At 51.5% G+C, this 19,260-nt stretch overlaps 7 non-coding genes across 7 annotated transcripts; 5 read left to right on the top strand and 2 right to left on the bottom strand.

Annotated features, from left to right (window-relative positions):
• The first annotated feature begins 366 nt into the window (after positions 1-366).
• On the top strand, positions 367-448 carry TRNAL-AAG (transfer RNA leucine (anticodon AAG)). Its single transcript has one exon. It is a non-coding gene; the product is annotated as a tRNA-Leu (tRNA).
• Positions 449-1,819: 1,371 nt separating this feature from the next.
• Positions 1,820-1,901, top strand: TRNAL-AAG (transfer RNA leucine (anticodon AAG)). Its single transcript has one exon. It is a non-coding gene; the product is annotated as a tRNA-Leu (tRNA).
• A 2,824-nt stretch (positions 1,902-4,725) lies between these two features.
• Positions 4,726-4,807, top strand: TRNAL-AAG (transfer RNA leucine (anticodon AAG)). The gene has a single exon. It is a non-coding gene; the product is annotated as a tRNA-Leu (tRNA).
• Positions 4,808-7,630: 2,823 nt separating this feature from the next.
• On the top strand, positions 7,631-7,712 carry TRNAL-AAG (transfer RNA leucine (anticodon AAG)). Its single transcript has one exon. It is a non-coding gene; the product is annotated as a tRNA-Leu (tRNA).
• A 2,083-nt stretch (positions 7,713-9,795) lies between these two features.
• TRNAL-AAG (transfer RNA leucine (anticodon AAG)) lies at positions 9,796-9,877 on the top strand. The gene has a single exon. It is a non-coding gene; the product is annotated as a tRNA-Leu (tRNA).
• A 6,370-nt stretch (positions 9,878-16,247) lies between these two features.
• Positions 16,248-16,329, bottom strand: TRNAF-AAA (transfer RNA phenylalanine (anticodon AAA)). The gene has a single exon. It is a non-coding gene; the product is annotated as a tRNA-Phe (tRNA).
• Positions 16,330-17,706: 1,377 nt separating this feature from the next.
• Positions 17,707-17,788, bottom strand: TRNAL-AAG (transfer RNA leucine (anticodon AAG)). The gene has a single exon. It is a non-coding gene; the product is annotated as a tRNA-Leu (tRNA).
• Between the last annotated feature and the right edge of the window lie 1,472 nt (positions 17,789-19,260).

Below are 19,260 nucleotides of genomic sequence, written 5' to 3' on the forward strand. Positions count from 1 at the left end.
TATGTTTGACTCCAGAGTTGAATCTGTCATCCCGCCTTTCCTCAGCAAATCAAGCTACCCATCTCAAGTCTCATGAGCTGAGGACGGCAAAGTCCCTGTGGGCTTAGGACAGTCAAAGAAACCCCTGGGCTGCATGCTAAGCCCCTTTTCGGCTTCACTTTCCGAAACCTGCCCCAGCTTGCGATTCGTTTTTTTCTCACTTCTTGCCCCCATCTCCCACCTTGCCTCATGGTCTCCCCTCCTCTGCGCACCTGACAGTTTGCCTGCCCTTCCACTGCCTGTCTCCAGACTTTCCAAGGAGAAAAGGCAAAGCACTAAAGCGGGCCGGGCAACGGGTCAAGTTCCGCTTTCGGCGGCTAGCAGGAAGGTAGCGTGGCCGAGCGGTCTAAGGCGCTGGATTAAGGCTCCAGTCTCTTCGGAGGCGTGGGTTCAAATCCCACCGCTGCCACTTTTCCTGGCCTTGCATTTTAAAGAAGAACGTAACGTTGACCTCTTCCTTCATTAGTGCCACCTCTGTCGCAATGAGCAAGCGGATGGTATGCCACACCCTGCAGGAAAAAGGTTTCGCTTCTGACGTCTTGCTTTTCTGGACATCCAGTCTCAAGTTTCCCATCTGGAACGGCGCTCCCTGCTGCTTTGTGAAGGCTTGCTGCAAGAGCCTTCGAAACCGAGGAGCTCTTGCGTTGAGCTGTGACGCGTCCTGGGAAGACCTCCCGTTGCAGCGGAATGAGCCCCACTTCCAGGGCGTGCTGGTAGCAAATTTCCCACAGCCCACAGGGAGCAAACGATCCCAGGTGTGATGTATCACCAGGAGAGGCTGAGATGAGAGTAAGGGTTCACGCGTGTGCCCGGACCAAGGTTAATGATGGGATTAGAGCTAGGGTTAGATGCAGGGAAAGAGTGAGAGTTATAATTAGGGATAAAGCTAACAGGTGATCATTACTCGTCATGTAACATGATACAAAGGGTCAGAAGAGGAACTGATTCAGGGTTACAATTTGGACTTCGCAGACAACAGGAGCACTAAATGGTGCTGAGGGGGACTCAATAAAGCGGACCGGCCGCCTAATGTAAGCAATTGTGCACAAATATTGTACGATGACTAGCGTTGCCGGTGCTTTTTTCTTAAAGAGTCAGTTCCTGGCACACATTCCCTACTTGACTCAACCTAATCTTCAAGAATATTTGTCAAGAACTAAAAAAAATCCAGAAAAGGTTTAACCTCCCCGTCGGGGAATTCCGTGACAGGCGGGGATACTGACCACTATACTAACGAGGAGACGTGAGGGCATGAAATGAACAGCTGCTGATGTCTGCACAGCATCCAGCGACCACCTAGATGGCCTAGGGGGTCTCATTTTCCCCCGTCAAACGGCTTGCCCGATCTAAGGCTAATTTCTTTCTTTTTATCGGCACCAGGCTTAAAACTCAGTTTAAGGTGATAGTTCCGGGCTATGTTTGACTCCAGAGTTGAATCTGTCATCCCGCCTTTCCTCAGCAAATCAAGCTACCCATCTCAAGTCTCATGAGCTGAGGACGGCAAAGTCCCTGTGGGCTTAGGACAGTCAAAGAAACCCCTGGGCTGCATGCTAAGCCCCTTTTCGGCTTCACTTTCCGAAACCTGCCCTAGCTTGCGATTCGTTTTTTTCTCACTTCTTGCCCCCATCTCCCACCTTGCCTCATGGTCTCCCCTCCTCTGCGCACCTGACAGTTTGCCTGCCCTTCCACTGCCTGTCTCCAGACTTTCCAAGGAGAAAAGGCAAAGCACTAAAGCGGGCTGGGCAACGGGTCAAGTTCCGCTTTCGGCGGCTAGCAGGAAGGTAGCGTGGCCGAGCGGTCTAAGGCGCTGGATTAAGGCTCCAGTCTCTTCGGAGGCGTGGGTTCAAATCCCACCGCTGCCACTTTTCCTGGCCTTGCATTTTAAAGAAGAACGTAACGTTGACCTCTTCCTTCATTAGTGCCACCTCTGTCGCAAAGAGCAAGCGGATGGTATGCCACACCCTGCAGGAAAAAGGTTTCGCTTCTGACGTCTTGCTTTTCTGGACATCCAGTCTCAAGTTTCCCATCTGGAACGGCGCTCCCTGCTGCTTTGTGAAGGCTTGCTGCAAGAGCCTTCGAAACCCAGGAGCTCTTGCGTTGAGCTGTGACGCGTCCTGGGAAGACCTCCCGTTGCAGCGGAATGAGCCCCACTTCCAGGGCGTGCTGGTAGCAAATTTCCCACAGCCCACAGGGAGCAAACGATCCCAGGTGTGATGTATCACCAGAAGAGGCTGAGATGAGAGTAAGGGTTCACGCGTGTGCCCGGACCAAGGTTAATGATGGGATTAGAGCTAGGGTTAGATGCAGGGAAAGAGTGAGAGTTATAATTAGGGATAAAGCTAACAGGTGATCATTACTCGTCATGTAACATGATACAAAGGGTCAGAAGAGGAACTGATTCAGGGTTACAATTTGGACTTCGCAGACAACAGGAGCACTAAATGGTGCTGAGGGGGACTCAATAAAGCGGACCGGCCGCCTAATGTAAGCAATTGTGCACAAATATTGTACGATGACTAGCGTTGCCGGTGCTTTTTTCTTAAAGAGTCAGTTCCTGGCACCCATTCCCTACTTGACTCAACCTAATCTTCAAGAATATTTGTCAAGAACTAAAAAAAATCCAGAAAAGGTTTAACCTCCCCGTCGGTCTCCCGCGTGACAGGCGGGGATACTGACCACTATACTAACGAGGAGACGTGAGGGCATGAAATGAACAGCTGCTGATGTCTACACAGCATCCAGCGACCACCTAGATGGCCTAGGGGGTCTCATTTTCCCCCGTCAAACGGCTTGCCCGATCTAAGGCTAATTTCTTTCTTTTTATCGGCACCAGGCTTAAAACTCAGTTTAAGGTGATAGTTCCGGGCTATGTTTGACTCCAGAGTTGAATCTGTCATCCCGCATTTCCTCAGCAAATCAAGCTACCCATCTCAAGTCTCATGAGCTGAGGACGGCAAAGTCCCTGTGGGCTTAGGACAGTCAAAGAAACCCCTGGGCTGCATGCTAAGCCCCTTTTCGGCTTCACTTTCCGAAACCTGCCCCAGCTTGCGATTCGTTTTTTTCTCACTTCTTGCCCCCATCTCCCACCTTGCCTCATGGTCTCCCCTCCTCTGCGCACCTGACAGTTTGCCTGCCCTTCCACTGCCTGTCTCCAGACTTTCCAAGGAGAAAAGGCAAAGCACTAAAGCGGGCCGGGCAACGGGTCAAGTTCCGCTTTTGACGGCTAGCAGGAAGGTAGCGTGGCCAAGCGGTCTAAGGCGCTGGATTAAGGCTCCAGTCTCTTCGGAGGCGTGGGTTCAAATCCCACCGCTGCCACTTTTCCTGGCCTTGCATTTTAAAGAAGAACGTAACGTTGACCTCTTCCTTCATTAGTGCCACCTCTGTCGCAATGAGCAAGCGGATGGTATGCCACACCCTGCAGGAAAAAGGTTTCGCTTCTGACGTCTTGCTTTTCTGGACATCCAGTCTCAAGTTTCCCATCTGGAACGGCGCTCCCTGCTGCTTTGTGAAGGCTTGCTGCAAGAGCCTTCGAAACCCAGGAGCTCTTGCGTTGAGCTGTGACGCGTCCTGGGAAGACCTCCCGTTGCAGCGGAATGAGCCCCACTTCCAGGGCGTGCTGGTAGCAAATTTCCCACAGCCCACAGGGAGCAAACGATCCCAGGTGTGATGTATCACCAGGAGAGGCTGAGATGAGAGTAAGGGTTCACGCGTGTGCCCGGACCAAGGTTAATGATGGGATTAGAGCTAGGGTTAGATGCAGGGAAAGAGTGAGAGTTATAATTAGGGATAAAGCTAACAGGTGATCATTACTCGTCATGTAACATGATACAAAGGGTCAGAAGAGGAACTGATTCAGGGTTACAATTTGGACTTCGCAGACAACAGGAGCACTAAATGGTGCTGAGGGGGACTCAATAAAGCGGACCGGCCGCCTAATGTAAGCAATTGTGCACAAATATTGTACGATGACTAGCGTTGCCGGTGCTTTTTTCTTAAAGAGTCAGTTCCTGGCACCCATTCCCTACTTGACTCAACCTAATCTTCAAGAATATTTGTCAAGAACTAAAAAAAATCCAGAAAAGGTTTAACCTCCCCGTCGGGGAATTCCGTGACAGGCGGGGATACTGACCACTATACTAACGAGGAGACGTGAGGGCATGAAATGAACAGCTGCTGATGTCTGCACAGCATCCAGCGACCACCTAGATGGCCTAGGGGGTCTCATTTTCCCCCGTCAAACGGCTTGCCCGATCTAAGGCTAATTTCTTTCTTTTTATCGGCACCAGGCTTAAAACTCAGTTTAAGGTGATAGTTCCGGGCTATGTTTGACTCCAGAGTTGAATCTGTCATCCCGCCTTTCCTCAGCAAATCAAGCTACCCATCTCAAGTCTCATGAGCTGAGGACGGCAAAGTCCCTGTGGGCTTAGGACAGTCAAAGAAACCCCTGGGCTGCATGCTAAGCCCCTTTTCGGCTTCACTTTCCGAAACCTGCCCTAGCTTGCGATTCGTTTTTTTCTCACTTCTTGCCCCCATCTCCCACCTTGCCTCATGGTCTCCCCTCCTCTGCGCACCTGACAGTTTGCCTGCCCTTCCACTGCCTGTCTCCAGACTTTCCAAGGAGAAAAGGCAAAGCACTAAAGCGGGCCGGGCAACGGGTCAAGTTCCGCTTTCGGCGGCTAGCAGGAAGGTAGCGTGGCCGAGCGGTCTAAGGCGCTGGATTAAGGCTCCAGTCTCTTCGGAGGCGTGGGTTCAAATCCCACCGCTGCCACTTTTCCTGGCCTTGCATTTTAAAGAAGAACGTAACGTTGACCTCTTCCTTCATTAGTGCCACCTCTGTCGCAAAGAGCAAGCGGATGGTATGCCACACCCTGCAGGAAAAAGGTTTCGCTTCTGACGTCTTGCTTTTCTGGACATCCAGTCTCAAGTTTCCCATCTGGAACGGCGCTCCCTGCTGCTTTGTGAAGGCTTGCTGCAAGAGCCTTCGAAACCCAGGAGCTCTTGCGTTGAGCTGTGACGCGTCCTGGGAAGACCTCCCGTTGCAGCGGAATGAGCCCCACTTCCAGGGCGTGCTGGTAGCAAATTTCCCACAGCCCACAGGGAGCAAACGATCCCAGGTGTGATGTATCACCAGAAGAGGCTGAGATGAGAGTAAGGGTTCACGCGTGTGCCTGGACCAAGGTTAATGATGGGATTAGAGCTAGGGTTAGATGCAGGGAAAGAGTGAGAGTTATAATTAGGGATAAAGCTAACAGGTGATCATTACTCGTCATGTAACATGATACAAAGGGTCAGAAGAGGAACTGATTCAGGGTTACAATTTGGACTTCGCAGACAACAGGAGCACTAAATGGTGCTGAGGGGGACTCAATAAAGCGGACCGGCCGCCTAATGTAAGCAATTGTGCACAAATATTGTACGATGACTAGCGTTGCCGGTGCTTTTTTCTTAAAGAGTCAGTTCCTGGCACCCATTCCCTACTTGACTCAACCTAATCTTCAAGAATATTTGTCAAGAACTAAAAAAAATCCAGAAAAGGTTTAACCTCCCCGTCGGTCTCCCGCGTGACAGGCGGGGATACTGACCACTATACTAACGAGGAGACGTGAGGGCATGAAATGAACAGCTGCTGATGTCTACACAGCATCCAGCGACCACCTAGATGGCCTAGGGGGTCTCATTTTCCCCCGTCAAACGGCTTGCCCGATCTAAGGCTAATTTCTTTCTTTTTATCGGCACCAGGCTTAAAACTCAGTTTAAGGTGATAGTTCCGGGCTATGTTTGACTCCAGAGTTGAATCTGTCATCCCGCATTTCCTCAGCAAATCAAGCTACCCATCTCAAGTCTCATGAGCTGAGGACGGCAAAGTCCCTGTGGGCTTAGGACAGTCAAAGAAACCCCTGGGCTGCATGCTAAGCCCCTTTTCGGCTTCACTTTCCGAAACCTGCCCCAGCTTGCGATTCGTTTTTTTCTCACTTCTTGCCCCCATCTCCCACCTTGCCTCATGGTCTCCCCTCCTCTGCGCACCTGACAGTTTGCCTGCCCTTCCACTGCCTGTCTCCAGACTTTCCAAGGAGAAAAGGCAAAGCACTAAAGCGGGCCGGGCAACGGGTCAAGTTCCGCTTTCGGCGGCTAGCAGGAAGGTAGCGTGGCCAAGCGGTCTAAGGCGTTGATTAAGGCTCCAGTCTCTTCGGAGGCGTGGGTTCAAATCCCACCGCTGCCACTTTTCCTGGCCTTGCATTTTAAAGAAGAACGTAACGTTGACCTCTTCCTTCATTAGTGCCACCTCTGTCGCAATGAGCAAGCGGATGGTATGCCACACCCTGCAGGAAAAAGGTTTCGCTTCTGACGTCTTGCTTTTCTGGACATCCAGTCTCAAGTTTCCCATCTGGAACGGCGCTCCCTGCTGCTTTGTGAAGGCTTGCTGCAAGAGCCTTCGAAACCCAGGAGCTCTTGCGTTGAGCTGTGACGCGTCCTGGGAAGACCTCCCGTTGCAGCGGAATGAGCCCCACTTCCAGGGCGTGCTGGTAGCAAATTTCCCACAGCCCACAGGGAGCAAACGATCCCAGGTGTGATGTATCACCAGGAGAGGCTGAGATGAGAGTAAGGGTTCACGCGTGTGCCCGGACCAAGGTTAATGATGGGATTAGAGCTAGGGTTAGATGCAGGGAAAGAGTGAGAGTTATAATTAGGGATAAAGCTAACAGGTGATCATTACTCGTCATGTAACATGATACAAAGGGTCAGAAGAGGAACTGATTCAGGGTTACAATTTGGACTTCGCAGACAACAGGAGCACTAAATGGTGCTGAGGGGGACTCAATAAAGCGGACCGGCCGCCTAATGTAAGCAATTGTGCACAAATATTGTACGATGACTAGCGTTGCCGGTGCTTTTTTCTTAAAGAGTCAGTTCCTGGCACCCATTCCCTACTTGACTCAACCTAATCTTCAAGAATATTTGTCAAGAACTAAAAAAAATCCAGAAAAGGTTTAACCTCCCCGTCGGTCTCCCGCGTGACAGGCGGGGATACTGACCACTATACTAACGAGGAGACGTGAGGGCATGAAATGAACAGCTGCTGATGTCTACACAGCATCCAGCGACCACCTAGATGGCCTAGGGGGTCTCATTTTCCCCCGTCAAACGGCTTGCCCGATCTAAGGCTAATTTCTTTCTTTTTATCGGCACCAGGCTTAAAACTCAGTTTAAGGTGATAGTTCCGGGCTATGTTTGACTCCAGAGTTGAATCTGTCATCCCGCATTTCCTCAGCAAATCAAGCTACCCATCTCAAGTCTCATGAGCTGAGGACGGCAAAGTCCCTGTGGGCTTAGGACAGTCAAAGAAACCCCTGGGCTGCATGCTAAGCCCCTTTTCGGCTTCACTTTCCGAAACCTGCCCTAGCTTGCGATTCGTTTTTTTCTCACTTCTTGCCCCCATCTCCCACCTTGCCTCATGGTCTCCCCTCCTCTGCGCACCTGACAGTTTGCCTGCCCTTCCACTGCCTGTCTCCAGACTTTCCAAGGAGAAAAGGCAAAGCACTAAAGCGGGCCGGGCAACGGGTCAAGTTCCGCTTTCGGCGGCTAGCAGGAAGGTAGCGTGGCCGAGCGGTCTAAGGCGCTGGATTAAGGCTCCAGTCTCTTCGGAGGCGTGGGTTCAAATCCCACCGCTGCCACTTTTCCTGGCCTTGCATTTTAAAGAAGAACGTAACGTTGACCTCTTCCTTCATTAGTGCCACCTCTGTCGCAAAGAGCAAGCGGATGGTATGCCACACCCTGCAGGAAAAAGGTTTCGCTTCTGACGTCTTGCTTTTCTGGACATCCAGTCTCAAGTTTCCCATCTGGAACGGCGCTCCCTGCTGCTTTGTGAAGGCTTGCTGCAAGAGCCTTCGAAACCCAGGAGCTCTTGCGTTGAGCTGTGACGCGTCCTGGGAAGACCTCCCATTGCAGCGGAATGAGCCCCACTTCCAGGGCGTGCTGGTAGCAAATTTCCCACAGCCCACAGGGAGCAAACGATCCCAGGTGTGATGTATCACCAGAAGAGGCTGAGATGAGAGTAAGGGTTCACGCGTGTGCCCGGACCAAGGTTAATGATGGGATTAGAGCTAGGGTTAGATGCAGGGAAAGAGTGAGAGTTATAATTAGGGATAAAGCTAACAGGTGATCATTACTCGTCATGTAACATGATACAAAGGGCAGTGCCTTAAGTGGCACTACAAATCGAGCCGGGGCCCATCGAGGGGGCGTGGCCTAACATCGGGGTCTTGATGTGCCGTTAGGCCACGCCCCCTTGACGAGCCCCGGCTCAATGGGCTACTGGCACCCCTGCCAGGCAGCCTTTTGTAGAGATTAGCACCCTCTCCCCTATGGGGGAGAGGGTGCTGATCTCGGCATTTATTTTGAATAGGCTTGCCTGGCAGGGGACAGCGCCTCGCCTATTCAGCCTTAATGGTGTTGCTGCCCCTCGCCAGCTGGGGAGGGGCAGCGTCACCATTAAGGCTGACAGGGTGAGGCCACTGGAAGCAGAGGCCTTTTTCCTAAAGACTGAAACTCCCGCGAATCCGCGGGAGCTTCAGTATTCGGAAAGCAAGGCCTTTGCTTCCAGCGGCCTCACGTTTCTCCATAATGGTGGCGCCGGCCCACTTGCATCCCTTGATTAAAGGGATGCCTCGCAGGTGCGGCGCCACCATTATAGCTGAAAGGCATTTTTTTTCTGAAGCCTGAAGCTCTCGCACACGAGCGAGAGCTTCAGGCTGTAGAAAAAAATGCCTTTTCGTGTAGTGGCCGGGGCTGCCGGGGGAGATTAGTGGGCCCCGGCAGGGCCCCGCCTCAAAACGAAATTTCGGAGCCTGCCGGGGCCCAGCTCCGGCAGGCCCCGGCCCACTTAAAGCCCTGACAAAGGGTCAGAAGAGGAACTGATTCAGGGTTACAATTTGGACTTCGCAGACAACAGGAGCACTAAATGGTGCTGAGGGGGACTCAATAAAGCGGACCGGCCGCCTAATGTAAGCAATTGTGCACAAATATTGTACGATGACTAGCGTTGCCGGTGCTTTTTTCTTAAAGAGTCAGTTCCTGGCACCCATTCCCTACTTGACTCAACCTAATCTTCAAGAATATTTGTCAAGAACTAAAAAAAATCCAGAAAAGGTTTAACCTCCCCGTCGGCCCGGTCTCCCGCGTGACAGGCGGGGATACTGACCACTATACTAACGAGGAGACGTGAGGGCATGAAATGAACAGCTGCTGATGTCTGCACAGCATCCAGCGACCACCTAGATGGCCTAGGGGGTCTCATTTTCCCCCGTCAAACGGCTTGCCCGATCTAAGGCTAATTTCTTTCTTTTTATCGGCACCAGGCTTAAAACTCAGTTTAAGGTGATAGTTCCGGGCTATCTTTGACTCCAGAGTTGAATCTGTCATCCCGCATTTCCTCAGCAAATCAAGCTACCCATCTCAAGTCTCATGAGCTGAGGACGGCAAAGTCCCTGTGGGCTTAGGACAGTCAAAGAAACCCCTGGGCTGCATGCTAAGCCCCTTTTCGGCTTCACTTTCCGAAACCTGCCCCAGCTTGCGATTCGTTTTTTTCTCACTTCTTGCCCCCATCTCCCACCTTGCCTCATGGTCTCCCCTCCTCTGCGCACCTGACAGTTTGCCTGCCCTTCCACTGCCTGTCTCCAGACTTTCCAAGGAGAAAAGGCAAAGCACTAAAGCGGGCCGGGCAACGGGTCAAGTTCCGCTTTCGGCGGCTAGCAGGAAGGTAGCGTGGCCGAGCGGTCTAAGGCGCTGGATTAAGGCTCCAGTCTCTTCGGAGGCGTGGGTTCAAATCCCACCGCTGCCACTTTTCCTGGCCTTGCATTTTAAAGAAGAACGTACCGTTGACCTCTTCCTTCATTAGTGCCACCTCTGTCGCAATGAGCAAGCGGATGGTATGCCACACCCTGCAGGAAAAAGGTTTCGCTTCTGACGTCTTGCTTTTCTGGACATCCAGTCTCAAGTTTCCCATCTGGAACGGCGCTCCCTGCTGCTTTGTGAAGGCTTGCTGCAAGAGCCTTCGAAACCCAGGAGCTCTTGCGTTGAGCTGTGACGCGTCCTGGGAAGACCTCCCGTTGCAGCGGAATGAGCCCCACTTCCAGGGCGTGCTGGTAGCAAATTTCCCACAGCCCACAGGGAGCAAACGATCCCAGGTGTGATGTATCACCAGGAGAGGCTGAGATGAGAGTAAGGGTTCACGCGTGTGCCCGGACCAAGGTTAATGATGGGATTAGAGCTAGGGTTAGATGCAGGGAAAGAGTGAGAGTTATAATTAGGGATAAAGCTAACAGGTGATCATTACTCGTCATATAACATGATACAAAGGGTCAGAAGAGGAACTGATTCAGGGTTACAATTTGGACTTCGCAGACAACAGGAGCACTAAATGGTGCTGAGGGGGACTCAATAAAGCGGACCGGCCGCCTAATGTAAGCAATTGTGCACAAATATTGTACGATGACTAGCGTTGCCGGTGCTTTTTTCTTAAAGAGTCAGTTCCTGGCACCCATTCCCTACTTGACTCAACCTAATCTTCAAGAATATTTGTCAAGAACTAAAAAAAATCCAGAAAAGGTTTAACCTGCCCGTCAGGGAATTGAACCCGGGGATACTGACCACTATACTAACGAGGAGACGTGAGGGTATGAAATGAACAGCTGCTGATGTCTGCACAGCATCCAGCGACCACCTAGATGGCCTAGGGGGTCTCATTTTCCCCCGTCAAACGGCTTGCCCGATCTAAGGCTAATTTCTTTCTTTTTATCGGCACCAGGCTTAAAACTCAGTTTAAGGTGATAGTTCCGGGCTATGTTTGACTCCAGAGTTGAATCTGTCATCCCGCATTTCCTCAGCAAATCAAGCTACCCATCTCAAGTCTCATGAGCTGAGGACGGCAAAGTCCCTGTGGGCTTAGGACAGTCAAAGAAACCCCTGGGCTGCATGCTAAGCCCCTTTTCGGCTTCACTTTCCGAAACCTGCCCTAGCTTGCGATTCGTTTTTTTCTCACTTCTTGCCCCCATCTCCCACCTTGCCTCATGGTCTCCCCTCCTCTGCGCACCTGACAGTTTGCCTGCCCTTCCACTGCCTGTCTCCAGACTTTCCAAGGAGAAAAGGCAAAGCACTAAAGCGGGCCGGGCAACGGGTCAAGTTCCGCTTTCGGCGGCTAGCAGGAAGGTAGCGTGGCCGAGCGGTCTAAGGCCCTGGATTAAGGCTCCAGTCTCTTCGGAGGCGTGGGTTCAAATCCCACCGCTGCCACTTTTCCTGGCCTTGCATTTTAAAGAAGAACGTAACGTTGACCTCTTCCTTCATTAGTGCCACCTCTGTCGCAATGAGCAAGCGGATGGTATGCCACACCCTGCAGGAAAAAGGTTTCGCTTCTGACGTCTTGCTTTTCTGGACATCCAGTCTCAAGTTTCCCATCTGGAACGGCGCTCCCTGCTGCTTTGTGAAGGCTTGCTGCAAGAGCCTTCGAAACCCAGGAGCTCTTGCGTTGAGCTGTGACGCGTCCTGGGAAGACCTCCCGTTGCAGCGGAATGAGCCCCACTTCCAGGGCGTGCTGGTAGCAAATTTCCCACAGCCCACAGGGAGCAAACGATCCCAGGTGTGATGTCTCACCAGGAGAGGCTGAGATGAGAGTAAGGGTTCACTCGTGTGCCCGGACCAAGGTTAATGATGGGATTAGAGCTAGGGTTAGATGCAGGGAAAGAGTGAGAGTTATAATTAGGGATAAAGCTAACAGGTGATCATTACTCGTCATGTAACATGATACAAAGGGTCAGAAGAGGAACTGATTCAGGGTTACAATTTGGACTTCGCAGACAACAGGAGCACTAAATGGTGCTGAGGGGGACTCAATAAAGCGGACCGGCCGCCTAATGTAAGCAATTGTGCACAAATATTGTACGATGACTAGCGTTGCCGGTGCTTTTTTCTTAAAGAGTCAGTTCCTGGCACCCATTCCCTACTTGACTCAACCTAATCTTCAAGAATATTTGTCAAGAACTAAAAAAAATCCAGAAAAGGTTTAACTCCGGTCTCCCGCGTGACAGGCGGGAATACTGACCACTATACTAACGAGGAGACGTGAGGGCATGAAATGAACAGCTGCTGATGTCTGCACAGCATCCAGCGACCACCTAGATGGCCTAGGGGGTCTCATTTTCCCCCGTCAAACGGCTTGCCCGATCTAAGGCTAATTTCTTTCTTTTTATCGGCACCAGGCTTAAAACTCAGTTTAAGGTGATAGTTCCGGGCTATGTTTGACTCCAGAGTTGAATCTGTCATCCCGCCTTTCCTCAGCAAATCAAGCTACCCATCTCAAGTCTCATGAGCTGAGGACGGCAAAGTCCCTGTGGGCTTAGGACAGTCAAAGAAACCCCTGGGCTGCATGCTAAGCCCCTTTTCGGCTTCACTTTCCGAAACCTGCCCTAGCTTGCGATTCGTTTTTTTCTCACTTCTTGCCCCCATCTCCCACCTTGCCTCATGGTCTCCCCTCCTCTGCGCACCTGACAGTTTGCCTGCCCTTCCACTGCCTGTCTCCAGACTTTCCAAGGAGAAAAGGCAAAGCACTAAAGCGGGCCGGGCAACGGGTCAAGTTCCGCTTTCGGCGGCTAGCAGGAAGGTAGCGTGGCCGAGCGGTCTAAGGCGCTGGATTAAGGCTCCAGTCTCTTCGGAGGCGTGGGTTCAAATCCCACCGCTGCAACTTTTCCTGGCCTTGCATTTTAAAGAAGAACGTAACGTTGACCTCTTCCTTCATTAGTGCCACCTCTGTCGCAATGAGCAAGCGGATGGTATGCCACACCCTGCAGGAAAAAGGTTTCGCTTCTGACGTCTTGCTTTTCTGGACATCCAGTCTCAAGTTTCCCATCTGGAACGGCGCTCCCTGCTGCTTTGTGAAGGCTTGCTGCAAGAGCCTTCGAAACCCAGGAGCTCTTGCGTTGAGCTGTGACGCGTCCTGGGAAGACCTCCCGTTGCAGCGGAATGAGCCCCACTTCCAGGGCGTGCTGGTAGCAAATTTCCCACAGCCCACAGGGAGCAAACGATCCCAGGTGTGATGTATCACCAGGAGAGGCTGAGATGAGAGTAAGGGTTCACGCGTGTGCCCGGACCAAGGTTAATGATGGGATTAGAGCTAGGGTTAGATGCAGGGAAAGAGTGAGAGTTATAATTAGGGATAAAGCTAACAGGTGATCATTACTCGTCATGTAACATGATACAAAGGGTCAGAAGAGGAACTGATTCAGGGTTACAATTTGGACTTCGCAGACAACAGGAGCACTAAATGGTGCTGAGGGGGACTCAATAAAGCGGACCGGCCGCCTAATGTAAGCAATTGTGTACAAATATTGTACGATGACTAGCGTTGCCGGTGCTTTTTTCTTAAAGAGTCAGTTCCTGGCACCCATTCCCTACTTGACTCAACCTAATCTTCAAGAATATTTGTCAAGAACTAAAAAAAATCCAGAAAAGGTTTAACTCCGGTCTCCCGCGTGACAGGCGGGAATACTGACCACTATACTAACGAGGAGACGTGAGGGCATGAAATGAACAGCTGCTGATGTCTGCACAGCATCCAGCGACCACCTAGATGGCCTAGGGGGTCTCATTTTCCCCCGTCAAACGGCTTGCCCGATCTAAGGCTAATTTCTTTCTTTTTATCGGCACCAGGCTTAAAACTCAGTTTAAGGTGATAGTTCCGGGCTATGTTTGACTCCAGAGTTGAATCTGTCATCCCGCCTTTCCTCAGCAAATCAAGCTACCCATCTCAAGTCTCATGAGCTGAGGACGGCAAAGTCCCTGTGGGCTTAGGACAGTCAAAGAAACCCCTGGGCTGCATGCTAAGCCCCTTTTCGGCTTCACTTTCCGAAACCTGCCCTAGCTTGCGATTCATTTTTTTCTCACTTCTTGCCCCCATCTCCCACCTTGCCTCATGGTCTCCCCTCCTCTGCGCACCTGACAGTTTGCCTGCCCTTCCACTGCCTGTCTCCAGACTTTCCAAGGAGAAAAGGCAAAGCACTAAAGCGGGCCGGGCAACGGGTCAAGTTCCGCTTTCGGCGGCTAGCAGGAAGGTAGCGTGGCCGAGCGGTCTAAGGCGCTGGATTAAGGCTCCAGTCTCTTCGGAGGCGTGGGTTCAAATCCCACCGCTGCAACTTTTCCTGGCCTTGCATTTTAAAGAAGAACGTAACGTTGACCTCTTCCTTCATTAGTGCCACCTCTGTCGCAATGAGCAAGCGGATGGTATGCCACACCCTGCAGGAAAAAGGTTTCGCTTCTGACGTCTTGCTCTCTACATCTAACCCTAGCTCTAATCCCACCATTAACCTTGGTCCGGGCACATGCGTGAACCCTTACTCTCATCTCAGCCTCTCCTGGTGATACCTCACATCTGGGATCGTTTGCTCCCTGTCGGCTGTGGGAAATTTGCTTCCAGCACGCCCTGGGAGTGGGGCTCATTCCGCTGCAACGGGAGGTCTTCCCAGGACGCGTCACAGCTCTGCGCAAGAGCTCCTGGGCTTCGAAGGCTCTTGCAGCAAGCCTTTAAAAAGCAGCAGGGAGCGCCGTTCCGGATGAGAAACTTGAGACTGGATGTCCAGAAAAGCAAGACGTCAGAAGCTAAACCTTTTCCCTGCAGGGTGTGGCATACCATCCGCTTGTTCATTGCGACAGAGATGGCACTAATGAAGGAAAGGTCAACGTTACGTTCTTCTTTAAAATGCAAGGCAAAGAAAAGTGACAGCGGTGGGATTTGAACCCACGCCTCCGAAGAGACTGGAGCCTTAATCCAGCGCCTTAGACCGCTTGGCCACGCTACCTTCCTGCTGGTCCTCGAAAGAGGAACTTGACCAGTTGCACGGCCCACTTTGGTGCTTTGCCTTTTCTCCTTGGAAAGTCTGCAGACAGGCAGTGGAAGGGCAGGCAAACTGTCAGATGCGCAGAGGAGGGGAGACCACGAGGCAAGGTGGGAGATGAGGACAAGAAGTGAAACGAAAAACGAATCGCAAGCTTGGGCAGGATTCGGAAAGTGAAGCCGAAAGGGGCTTAGCGTGCATTCCAGGGGTTTCTTTGACTGTCCTAAACCCACAGGGACTTTGTGCCGTCCTCAGCTCATGAGACTTGAGATGGGTAGCTTGATTTGCTGAGGAAATGCAGGATGACAGATTCAACTCTGGATGGAGTCAAACATAGCCCGGAGCTACCACCTTAAACTGAGTTTTAAGCCTGGTGCCGATAAAAAGAAAGAAATGAGCCATCGATCGGGCAAGCCGTTTGAAGGGGGAAAATGAGACCCCCTAGGCCATCTAGTTGGTCGCTGGATGCTGTGCAGGCATCAGCAGCCGTTCATGTATGGTGCCCTCACGGCAGTTCCTCGTTAGTATAGTGGTCAGTATCCCCGCCTGTCACCCCGGAGACCGGGAGGTTAAACCTTTTCTGGATTTTTTTAGTTCTTGACAAATATTCGTGAAGATAAGGTTGAGTCAAGTAGGGAATGGGTGCCAAGAACTGACTCTTTAAGAAAAAAGCACCGGCGACACTAGTCATCGTACAATATGTGTGCACAACTGCTTAAGTTAGGCGGCCGGTCCACATTATTCAGTCCCCCTCAGCACCATTCAGTGCTCCTGTTGTCTGCGAAGTCGAAATCGTAACCCTGAATCAATTCCTCTTCTGACCCTTGTCTCATGTTACATGACGAGTAATGATCACCTGTTAGCCTCATCCCTAACTATAACTCTCACTCTTTCTCTACATCTAACCCTAGCTCTAATCCCATCATTAACCTTGGTCCGGGCACATGCGTAAACCCTTACTCTCATCTCAGCCTCTCCTGGTGATACGTCACATCTGGGATCGTTTGCTCCCTGTGGGCTGTGGGAAATTTGCTGCCAGCACGCCCTGGGAGTGGGGCTCATTCCGCTGCAACGTGAGTTCTTCCCAGGACGCGTCACAGCTCTACGCAAGAGCTCCTGGGCTTCGAAGGCTCTTGCAGCAAGCCTTTAAAAAGCAGCAGGGAGCGCCGTTCCGGATGGGAAACTTGAGACTGGATGTCCAGAAAAGCAAGACGTCAGAAGCTAAACCTTTTCCCTGCAGGGTGTGGCATACCATCAGCTTGATCATTGCGACAGAGATGGCACTAATGAAGGAAAACGTTCTTCTTTAAAATGCAAGGCAAAGACAAGTGACAGCGGTGGGATTTTAACCCACGCCTCCGAAGAGACTGGAGCTTTAATCCAGCGCCTTAGACCGCTTGGCCACGCTACCTTCCTGCTGGTCCTCGAAAGAGGAACTTGACCAGTTGCACGGCCCACTTTGGTGCTTTGCCTTTTCTCCTTGGAAAGTCTGCAGACAGGCAGTGGAAGGGCAGGCAAACTGTCAGATGCGCAGAGGAGGGGAGACCATGAGGCAAGGTGGGAGATGAGGACAAGAAGTGAAACGAAAAACGAATTGCAAGCTTGGGCAGGATTCGGAAAGTGAAGCCGAAAGGGGGCTTAGCGTGCATTCCAGGGGTTTCTTTGACTGTCCTAAACCCAGAGGGACTTTGTGCCGTCCTCAGCTCATGAGACTTGAGATGGGTAGCTTGATTTGCTGAGGAAATGCAGGATGACAGATTCAACTCTGGATGGAGTCAAACATAGCCCGGAGCTACCACCTTAAACTGAGTTTTAAGCCTAGTGCCGATAAAAAGAAAGAAATGAGCCATCGATCGGGCAAGCCGTTTGAAGGGGGAAAATGAGACCCCCTAGGCTATCTAGTTGGTCGCTGGATGCTGTGCAGGCATCAGCAGCCGTTCATGTCAGGTGCCCTCACAGCAGTTCCTCGTTAGTATAGTGGTCAGTATCCCCGCCTGTCACCCCGGAGACCAGGAGGTTAAACCTTTTCTGGATTTTTTTAGTTCTTGACAAATATTCGTGAAGATTAGGTTGAGTCAAGTAGGGAATGGGTGCCAAGAACTGACTCTTTAAGAAAAAAGCACCGGCGACACTAGTCATCGTACAATATGTGTGCACAACTGCTTAAGTTAGGCGGCCGGTCCACATTATTCAGTCCCCCTCAGCACCATTCAGTGCTCCTGTTGTCTGCGAAGTCCAAATCGTAACCCTGAATCAATTCCTCTTCTGACCCTTGTCTCATGTTACATGACGAGTAATGATCACCTGTTAGCCTCATCCCTAACTATAACTCTCACTCTTTCTCTACATCTAACCCTAGCTCTAATCCCATCATTAACCTTGGTCCGGGCACATGCGTGAACCCTTACTCTCATCTCAGCCTCTCCTGGTGATACGTCACATCTGGGATTGTTTGCTCCCTGTGGGCTGTGGGAAATTTGCTGCCAGCACGCCCTGGGAGTGGGGCTCATTCCGCTGCAACGTGAGTTCTTCCCAGGACGCGTCACAGCTCTACGCAAGAGCTTCTGGGCTTCGAAGGCTCTTGCAGCAAGCCTTTAAAAAGCAGCAGGGAGCGCCGTTCCGGATGGGAAACTTGAGACTGGATGTCCAGAAAAGCAAGACGTCAGAAGCTAAACCTTTTCCCTGCAGGGTGTGGCATACCATCCGCCTGATCATTGCGACAGAGATGGCACTAATGAAGGAAGAGGTCAACGTTAGGTTCTTCTTTAAAATGCAAGGCAAAGAAAAGTGGCAGCGGTGGGATTTGAACCCACGCCTCCGAAGAGACTGGAGCCTTAATCCAGCGCCTTAGACCGCTCGGCCACGCTACCTTCCAGCTGGTCCTCGAAAGAGGAACTTGACCAGTTGCACGGCCCACTTTGGTGCTTTGCCTTTTCTCCTTGGAAAGTCTGCAGACAGGCAGTGGAAGGGATGGCAAACTGTCAGATGCGCAGAGGAGGGGAGACCATGAGGCAAGGTGGGAGATGAGGACAAGAAGTGAAACGAAAAACGTATCGCAAGCTAGGGCAGGATTCGGAAAGTGAAGCCGAAAGGGGGCTTAGCGTGCATTCCAGGGGTTTCTTTGACTGTCCTAAACCCACAGGGACTTTGTGCCGTCCTCAGCTCATGAGACTTGAGATGGGTAGCCTGATTTGCTGAGGAAATGCAGGATGACAGATTCAACTCTGGATGGAGTCAAACATAGCCCGGAGCTACCACCTTAAACTGAGTTTTAAGCCTGGTGCCGATAAAAAGAAAGAAATTAGCCATCGATCGGGCAAGCCGTTTGAAGGGGGAAAATGAGACCCCCTAGGCCATCTAGTTGGTCGCTGGATGCTGTGCAGGCATCAGCAGCCGTTCATGTCAGGTGCCCTCACGGCAGTTCCTCGTTAGTATAGTGGGCAGTATCCCGCCTGTCACCCGGGAGACAGGGAGGTTAAACCTTTTCTGGATTTTTTTAGTTCTTGACAAATATTTGTGAAGATTAGGTTGAGTCAAGTAGGGAATGGGTGCCAAGAACTGACTCTTTAAGAAAAAAGCACCGGCGACGCTAGTCATCGTACAATAGGTGTGCACAACTGCTTAAGTTAGGTGGCCGGTCCACATTATTCAGTCCCCCTCAGCACCATTCAGTGCTCCTGTTGTCTGCGAAGTCCAAATCGTAACCCTGAATCAATTCCTCTTCTGACCCTTATCTCATGTTACATGACGAGTAATGATCACCTGTTAGCCTCATCCCTAACTATAACTCTCACTCTTTCTCTACATCTAACCCTAGCTCTAATCCCATCATTAACCTTGGTCCGGGCACATGCGTGAACCCTTACTCTCATCTCAGCCTCTCCTGGTGATACGTCACATCTGGGATTGTTTGCTCCCTGTGGGCTGTGGGAAATTTGCTGCCAGCACGCCCTGGGAGTGGGTCTCATTCCTCTGCAACGTGAGTTCTTCCCAGGACGCGTCACAGCTCTACGCAAGAGCTCCTGGGCTTCGAAGGCTCTTGCAGCAAGCCTTTAAAAAGCAGCAGGGAGCGCCGTTCCGGATGGGAAACTTGAGACTGGATGTCCAGAAAAGCAAGACGTCAGAAGCTAAACCTTTTCCCTGCAGGGTGTGGCATACCATCCGCCTGATCATTGCGACAGAGATGGCACTAATGAAGGAAGAGGTCAACGTTAGGTTCTTCTTTAAAATGCAAGGCAAAGAAAAGTGGCAGCGGTGGGATCTGAACCCACGCCTCCGAAGAGACTGGAGCCTTAATCCAGCGCCTTAGACCGCTCGGCCACGCTACCTTCCAGCTGGTCCT

The sequence above is a fragment of the Ambystoma mexicanum genome, unplaced genomic scaffold (assembly GCF_040938575.1).
Source record: "Ambystoma mexicanum isolate Mex_15411 unplaced genomic scaffold, UKY_AmexF1_1 Mex_scaf89, whole genome shotgun sequence".
Taxonomy (NCBI): domain Eukaryota; kingdom Metazoa; phylum Chordata; class Amphibia; order Caudata; family Ambystomatidae; genus Ambystoma; species Ambystoma mexicanum.